The following is an 8,556-nucleotide window of genomic DNA, read 5'->3' as shown; positions in this document are numbered from 1 at the left end:
CTCTACAGATACGGAGAATCTTTTAGGCAAATATTATCCCAGCCAGAGAGAGAGAGAGAGGGAAGGTGGTGGATATGATCCGGCATCAGTCTTGAATTCAGGAGCATGGAAGGAGCCTCTCTGCACACCAGGAGCTCCTAAGAAAACAGCATGCAGAAAAGTGGCACAAAAACCCACAACGTAGCAACGTCCAGACAGTCGAAAGAGGTGCAGCTTCTTCCTAAGCACCCCTTCCCCACAGCCTGTTGGAGTGGGTCCCCCCCCCCCCGGCCTTCAAGGAAGAGGGCCTCCTCGCGGGCAGAACGCCTTACCCAACCTGACATGAAGAGAGAGAGAGAGACAAGAAAAAAACCTAGTTAAGCATAAACATGAAGAGAAGAACTTGGATTAGAAGTGCAAAAATTGGCCTGGGGTGTCTCTTCCTAAATGCTTGGCTGGCACCTCAGGTCTGGCACCAGACAGGGGCACCCTTTGGCCTGGCAGGCCCTGAGGATTCCTTGCCCCCCCACCCCCGCCCCAGCTGCCCTCCTCCCATGGATCCACCGGGCTGCCGTTTGTTCCTGGCCTTGCCCCCCAGAGCTCCTGGTCTGCCGCTGTGCCCCCTCTCTCCTTCTCCAAATGTGGGTCTGGACCTATGCGCCACGGCTGGCCCTGGTGGCACGGGGATGGCACAAGTGTCCTGCGTCACAGCTGCCAGGGCTAGAAGAGGGCTCTCCCCACATGAGGGTGATCTGAGAGCAGATAGGTCTCTCAGTGCATTGGAGCAGGAAGTTAATAATAATAATAAGAAGAAGTTGGAAGGGACCTTGGAGGTCATCTAGTCCAACCCCCTGCTAAAGGCAGGAAACCCTATACCATTTCAGACAAATGGCTGGCCAGTCTCTTTCTTCTTAAAAACTTCCAGTGTTGGAGCATTCACCACTTCTGGAGGCAGGTTGTTCCACTGGTTAATTGTTCTTACTGTCAGGAAGTTTCTCCTTAGTTCCAGGTTGCTTCTCTCCTTGACTAGTTTCCATCCATTGCTTCTTGTCCTGCTTTCAGGTGCTTTGGAGAATAGCTTGACTCCCTCTTCTTTGGGGCAGCCCCTGAGATACTGGAACACTGCTATCATGTCACCCCTTGTCCTTCTCTTCGTTAAACTACACATACCCAATTCCAGCAACCGTTCCCTATATGTTTTAGCCTCCAGTCCCCCAATAATCTTTGTTGTTCTTCTCTGTACTCTTTCTAGAGCAGGGGTGTCAAACTCAATTTCATTGAGGGCTGCATCAGCATTGCGGTTGCCCTCAGGGGGCCGGGTGGGTGTGGCCTGGGTGGGCGTGGCTAGAGTGCGTAAGGCCTACTGGGTGGGCGTGGTCAGCTCTACATTGTTCGCATCAAGGGTGCCTATGGGGACCTGGGCAGGAGTGGGACAGATCTGAGGGTCTCTGGCAGGAGGAGGGTCTCTGGGCCGGGGCCAAGGCAGTGGGGGCCGTTCCCTCACTGTTTCCAGGGTGGCTTCGTGGGCCGCATGAAACCACTTTGCGGGCCAGATCTGGCCCCTGGGCCTTGTGTTTGACATGTCTGTTCTAGAGTCTCGACATCTTTTTTACATTGTGGTGACCAAAACTGGATGCAGTATTCCAGGTGTGGCCTTACCAAAGCATTGCAAAGTGGTATTAGTACTTCACTTGATCTTGATTCTATCCCTCTGTTAATGCAGCCTAGCACTGTGTTGGCTTTTTTGGCAGCTGCAGCACAAGGCTGGCTCATATTGAAGTTGGTGTGGCCCAGCAGAGCCCGGTCTCTGGCGTCCTCCCTGGCACTTCCAGGAACCAGGGGGCACCTGGGGTGGGTTTGGTTCCGAGAGACAGAGATGGGGATCAGAGCTGCGGGGAAGGGCAGGGATCCTCAGGGTGGGTGCCAGTCGGAAAGACAGATGGAGGAGCAAAGACTTTGTGGCCTCAAAAGCGAAGAGCGGCTTTTTCTTCCTCTGAAGCAGCCTCCGATGCTCCCGCCAGTCTTGGCGGCCTTTCTGCCCACAGCTCGGCTGGGGACCCCCTGGCAGGGGATGAGCGTAGCCCACCCCTCCCTGCTGCAGATCTCCGAAGAGCTTGAAGGCTGCCTTTGGCAGGAGACAAAATGGGTGGCCTGGCCTTTATCTGTGGGACAACGGATCAGCAGAGGCTTTCAGCTCGGCCTCTGCCCCCCTCCCCCCCCCCGTGTTAAGTAGCAATGAGGGGTCCTTGGTGCTTCCTTGCAGATGTTTCATGACCCAAGCTAGGAGTGGCACTGATGATGGTCTCTAGTTTGGGCAATGAAACATCTGCAAGAAAACAAGCAAACTCAGAGGCCTTGTTTACCTTTTATTCGAGGAGCAGGATGTCGGCACTTACGTAATCGAAGCTAACGTCGGATGTTTTTGCATTGACACTAAGGTGGAAACAAATCTTTATGAGCAGTAATGTTTTTACTCAATCCCAGCTGGCCCAACTCATCATTTCATGTACTGGGTGAGGGAGGCAAGCATTCTGCACACGCTCAAAGGCTCCCTGTCCTTCATACGCTCAAGCCTTCCCTACCTAGGGAACTGGGCTGCAAGGCTCACTCTTCCTAGCTGGGCACCCCCCACACCCCCACCGTCTGCTGCTCCCTGAATCAGACATCCAGGTTTTCTACCTACTCAGCTCCTTGCCCATAAGTTCCCAAATCCGCCCCACAGATCAAATGAAGGTAATTACAAAGCTCCTTGTGGGCGATTCCCGGTGGGAGGGAAGGAGTGGCCACGGGTGGGGCTCCCCAGAGAAGGCAGCAAAGGCCCCACGCCCAGCCTGGAACAAGCCAGGAAGAGAAACCGCCTGGGCGCGTCAGCCACACGCCTCTCTTGTCAAAGGAGGAACATGGCATCAGCCCAGCAGCTACAGCAGCGCAGGAAAACAACGGCGGGCACGACACCCACGGCGGCTGCGGGGCAGGGGGTGTCCTGGCTGGAGATCCACTCGGGGCAGCCCTGGACCAGGCCTGGTGGAGGTCTCTCCCTGCCCTATTTATTGGGATGCTGAAGGCGCTGGGTTTACGGTGGGCTCAGCTTCAGCAAAGCTAGAAATAGATTGGTGAGTAGGAACAAAACCCCAGTTCTCCCCCACTGGCTCTCTCTCTCCCTCTCTCTCTGAGCCCCTGCACTGACCCCCCCGGAGCCCCTCCCCCTGCAAAAAAGCAAGACCCAGCAACCCCCAACTCAATAGGGCAGGGAGAGACCCCGCCAGGTCTGGTCCAGGGCTGGCCCGGGTGAGTCTCCAGCCAAGACACCGCCGTCCATTCTCTTGTCCCAAAAGTGCTTTTTCCAAAAGATGACTTTTTCCTTTGAAAACATTTCATTTCTCAATCAATCAATAGAATACAGCTGGAAGGCACCTTGGAGGTCATCTAGTCCAACCCCCTGTTCAGGCAGGAGACCCTCCGACCATTTCAGACAAATGGCTTTCCAGTCTCTTCTTAAAAACCTCCAGTGTTGGAGCATTCCCAGCTTCTGGAGGCAAGGAGTTCCACTGGTTAATTGTCCTCCCTGTCGGGAAATTTCTCCTTAGTTCCAGGTTGCTTCTCTCCTTGATGAGTTTCCATCCGTTGCTTCTTGTCCTGTCCTCTGGTGCTTTGGAAAATAATTTGACACCCCCCCACCTCAAATAGTGGGCTTTGTGAAGCTTCTTCGGTTCTTCTTCTTGGGTGAAAAGCGAAACGTTTGCAAGGAAAAAAACCCCCCCCCAAAGTCCAGTTGCCTTTTAGAGCAGCACCTTTGCGACAGCCGTGACCTGACAGACGGAGAATCTGCGTAAACCTTGAGTTCTTCTCCACTTCTGAAGGCCACGTCTGTCACCGGCTGGGGCAGCGATGCTTTGGCAGAGGTGCCCCCCCCCCAGCAATGAAGGGTGCAAGGGCCCACCGAGGCCGGCATCACAGTGTCTTCCCTTCCTTGCCCACCACAATTAGGAAATTCTTAAAATTACCCCAGGCCTGGTGGCTCTTATTACACTCTTGTCCTGCTGGCTTTGCAAAGATCCTCCTTCAGTCTCTCTGACCTCAGGAGGCTTCTGGTTTGGTTTGGTTTGGGGTTTTTTTGGGGGGGGGTTGTAACCAGAGAGACGGAAGAAGCAGCTGGAATGGTGGGAGGTCCAGGGTCCTTCTGATCTGTCGCAACTAACAAGCTGACTTGATTCGGTCCAGATTCTTTGAGATTTGCAGGCTATTTAAACGTAGAATTAAGCAAAATTAAGCAATGGGACTGCTTGCCACCAGAAGTGGTGGGTGCTCCATCTCTGGAGTTTTTTAAAAAGAGACTGGACAGCCACTTGTCTGGAATGGTATAGTGTACTTGTGAACTTTAAGACTTGTGGACTTCAACTCCCAGAATTCCCCTGCCAGCTGGCTGGGGAATTCTGGGAGTTGAAGTCCACAAAACTTCCAAAGTTGGACTCCCCTGATATACAGTCTCCTAGTGGAGCAGGGGGTTGGACTAGAAGACCTCCAAGGTCCCTTCCCACTCTCTCCTTCTCTATGACGCTCCTTGCCTGCCTCCTCCCTGCCCAACTCCTGCTCAAAGGCTGGCCTGGCCTTTTGCAGCTGGCTCCTCCAGAAGTTTGGCCTTGGTGGGCAAGAAGCAGAGAGCTTCCAAGGTTTTCTTCCAGGCCTGGCCTGGCGGTCAAGGTCTTCTCTTGTGTCCACGTGGCATGTGGGGTGGGGGTGGGGGTGGTGTCAGAGCCGCTCTGCAGTGAAGACCCCAGCGGCACGAGAAGGGATGCTGCAGTGCAACAGCTGGGCAGAGGTTTTCCCTAAGGTGTGCAGATCTGGGGCCCAGATAGGGCCCAGGCGTGGCCGTCTCCTGGCTGTGCACTTCTGGGCACCAGCCCTGTGGCTTTCTTATCGAGGCTTCTTCCCTTCTGCAGAAAACGGCATGGGCCACCCCTGCAGGATCAAAGCAGCAAAGCCAGTCCCTCTCTTGGGGCATCTCCCCAGGAAGAGTGGGGTGACCAGCTCCTGTTCCAGAGAAGCATCCCGGGAGTGAGTCAGAAGCTGGTGCCCTTGGGGAGGGCCACCCACTCACTGCATGCTCATTTCACCAAAAATGCCTGGGCAGAAATCCCCTCCCCCCCTTCAAGTGGGGGAGGTGAAGTCCCCAAGTCTGAAAAGTTCCAACATTGTAGACCCCTGGAGTAAGATCTCCTGCTCGAGCAGGGGGCTGGACTAGAAGACCTCCAAGGTCCCTCCCAGCTCTTGGAAAGGGGAGTGTGTCCGAGGATAAATAAGGGTCAACTTGCCTCCAGAAATTGTGAATGCTCCAACACTGGAAGTTTTTAAGAAGAGAAAATGTCTGAAATGGTATGGGTTTCCTACCTGAGCAGGGGGATAGACTAGAAGACCTCTAAGGTCCCTTCCAGCTCTCTTACAGTATTCTGTTATATTCTGCCAGAAAAGGACCCAGAAATTAGACCACGGTGCAGTTAGAAATTAGGCCAGCCATTTTCTCTCTAGGATGTCTATGGAAATGCTCCATCCTCCAGGTCACCATTGTCCCAAAGATGCTTTTTTTTAACCGGACATTCTTGGTTTTTCTCCTTGAAAACATTTCACTTCTCATCCAAGAAGCTTGTTCAGTTCTGACTGAATGGTGGGGAATGGAAAGATTTATATTCGTTTCAATGAGAAGTGAGATGTTTTCTAGGAAAAAACAAAGGAAGTCCAGTTGTCTTTTGAAAAAGCATCTTTGCATCTCTCTGGGATGACATTAAACTGGACATAAGCCCCCCCCCTTGAAAGGGTGGGGGTGAAAGATAAAAAATGGCCAGACCCCTGGGTGGGGATGCTGCTGGCAGCTAGAAGTTACAGTAGAGTAGAGTAGAGTGGAGTGGAGTGGAGTGGAATGCGGAATGGAATAGAATAGAATAGAATAGAATAGAATAGAATAGAATAGAATAGAATAGAATAGAATAGAATAGAATAGAATAGAATAGAATAGAATAGAATAGAATAGAATAGAATAGATGGAGTGGAAATAGAATAGAATAGAATAGAATAGAATAGAATAGAATAGAATAGAATAGAATAGAACAGAACAGAACAGAACAGAACAGAACAGAACAGAACAGAACAGAATAGAATAGAATAGAATAGAATAGAATAGAATAGAATAGAATAGATGGAGTGGAAATAGAATAGAATAGAATAGAATAGAATAGAATAGAATAGAATAGAATAGAATAGAATAGAATAGAATAGAATAGAACAGAATAGAATAGAATAGAATACAACAGAACAGAACAGAATAGAATAGAATAGAATAGAATAGAACAGAATAGAATAGAATAGAATACAACAGAACAGAACAGAATAGAATAGAATAGAATAGAATAGAATAGAATAGAATAGAATAGAATAGAATAGAATAGAATGTAGAGTAAGAATAGAAATAGAAGTAGAAATAGAAATAGAATAAGGAATAAGGAATAAGGAATAAGGAATAAGGAATAGAATAGAATAGAATAGAATAGAATAGAATAGAATAGAATAGAATAGAATAGAATAGAACAGAACAGAAGAGAACAGAATAGAACAGAACAGAACAGAATAGAATAGAATGTAGAGTAAGAATAGAAATAGAAATAGAAATAGAAATAGAATAAGGAATAAGGAATAAGGAATAGAACAGAACAGAACAGAATAGAATAGAATAGAATGTAGAGTAAGAATAGAAATAGAAATAGAAATAGAAATAGAAATAGAAATAGAAATAGAATAAGGAATAAGGAATAAGGAATAGAATAGAATAGAATAGAATAGAATAGAATAGAATAGAATAGAATAGAATAGAATAGAATAGAATAGAATAGAATAGAATAGAATAGAATAGAATTGGAGTGGAATGGAATGCGGAATAGAGTAGAGTAGAGTAGAGTAGAGTAGAGTAGAGTAGAGTAGAGTAGAGTAGAGTAGAGTAGAGTAGAGTAGTGTAGAGTAGAGTAGAGGCTGGAGGGGCTGGGAGAAGCGCGGGCCAAGCGGGGCCGCGGCGCAGGCGGTCCGGACGGCTCCGGCTGCTGCAGGGCGCCGCCCGCTCTTGACCGGGAGGGCAGCCGCGGGCGCCGGCAGTGAAGACGGAGCCTCCTGCAGCCCCGGAGGCCGAGCGAGCGAGCGACCGGGGCGGCGGGTTCTTGCGGTCAGGCCCGGCGCCGGCCCGGCCGCTCCCCGCCCGCCAAGCCACGCGGAGCCCGGGCGAAGGGCGGCAGAGCTCGCCCGCCGGGACCCGGAGGGTCGCGCCTCGTTTGCGGGCGGGGAGGCCGCAGCCCCGTCCGGCGCTCCAGGGGCCCCCGGGAGCCCCCCGCCCGGGGACCCGCCCCTCCTCCTGGCCGGGAACGGAAGAGCGGGGGTCCCCCTCTGAACGGCGCCCAGCCCGGCGGCGTCCCCCAGGCGCGGCGAGGGGGCCGGGAGGGCAACGGGGCGTCGGGGTCCCTGTGGGGCTGGGGAGACTCGCCGGCCCGGCCCAGCGCGGGGAGCCGCACTGAAGCCCCGAGAAGCGCAGGGCCCCCCGACTCTGCTCCGGTCCCCCAGCGGCGCCGGGAGTCTCCACCGGCCGGGCCAGCGGGCGCCCCGTCGACCTGCCCTCTCCCATCCCGGGTCAGATCCCGGCCGGGATCCCCGTCTGGGATAGGAGGGGGAGGGGGTGGCCAGAGACCCGCTCAGCCTTTGCAATTTAATGTCATTAAATGGTTTTGCCGCCCGTCTGACCGTCGGGCGACTCCTACTGTCTCTTGGTCGAGGACCCGGAGCCCCCCGCCCCTTCTTTTCCCGGGGCTTGGTCGTCGACCCCTCCCGTTCCCCCCGGAGCAACTTCCAGCTCCTCTGATGCCGGAGCGGGACACGATTCGCGGCGGGGTCTTTTTCTTCGGGATAGCAAATGCGCTCGCCTTTCATCTCCTTCCCCGCCAGGTAGAGGGGAAGTCCCAGTTCGCGGGGAAATCAACTGATCGCCCCCCCCCACTTTGATCGCCCACCCACCCCTCGGTCCGCAGACAGGCGTCTTCCAATCAGCCCTCGCCGCAAACCTTTGCCGCGTTTGTGTTCCTGGTCTGGATTGCCCCCCCCACCCCGCCCCCTTTGCTTTCGCCCAGCTGGTCTACCAGGTGAGCGGGGCTCCCTTGCGACGGCCTGCCTTGAGAAAGCGGGGAGGGGGGGGCGCTTTCCATCCCCGCCAGCCTTGTCGGCAGGAGCTGGATCCAGGGGCGAACCCCCCCCCGCCCGTTTCCCCCACCCCCGACAAGTGGAAGCGTGTGCGCACCGCCGCCAGCTCCGCCAGGCAGCTGCGCGCAGCCCTCGCCGGATTGGAATGCGCCCCCCCGCCCCCGTCGCGCTGGTTCCCCCCCCCTTATGCCTGCCGCCCCTTTTGAACTACCAAAACTGAGGAGGGGGCTCCTTGCCCCCTGTTCGCCTTGGGGTAAAGAGGGGAACAGCAGCCAGCGGAGCGCCAGGACTCTCTGGGCTCTCCTCTCCGGTGCGCCCTTGCGTAGCAGCCCCCCCCCAAAGAAAGCACCC

This window comes from Vipera ursinii (genome assembly GCF_947247035.1).
Source record: "Vipera ursinii genome assembly, chromosome: 1".
NCBI classification, from domain to species: Eukaryota; Metazoa; Chordata; class Lepidosauria; order Squamata; family Viperidae; genus Vipera; species Vipera ursinii.
This window is presented reverse-complemented; position numbering follows the sequence as displayed.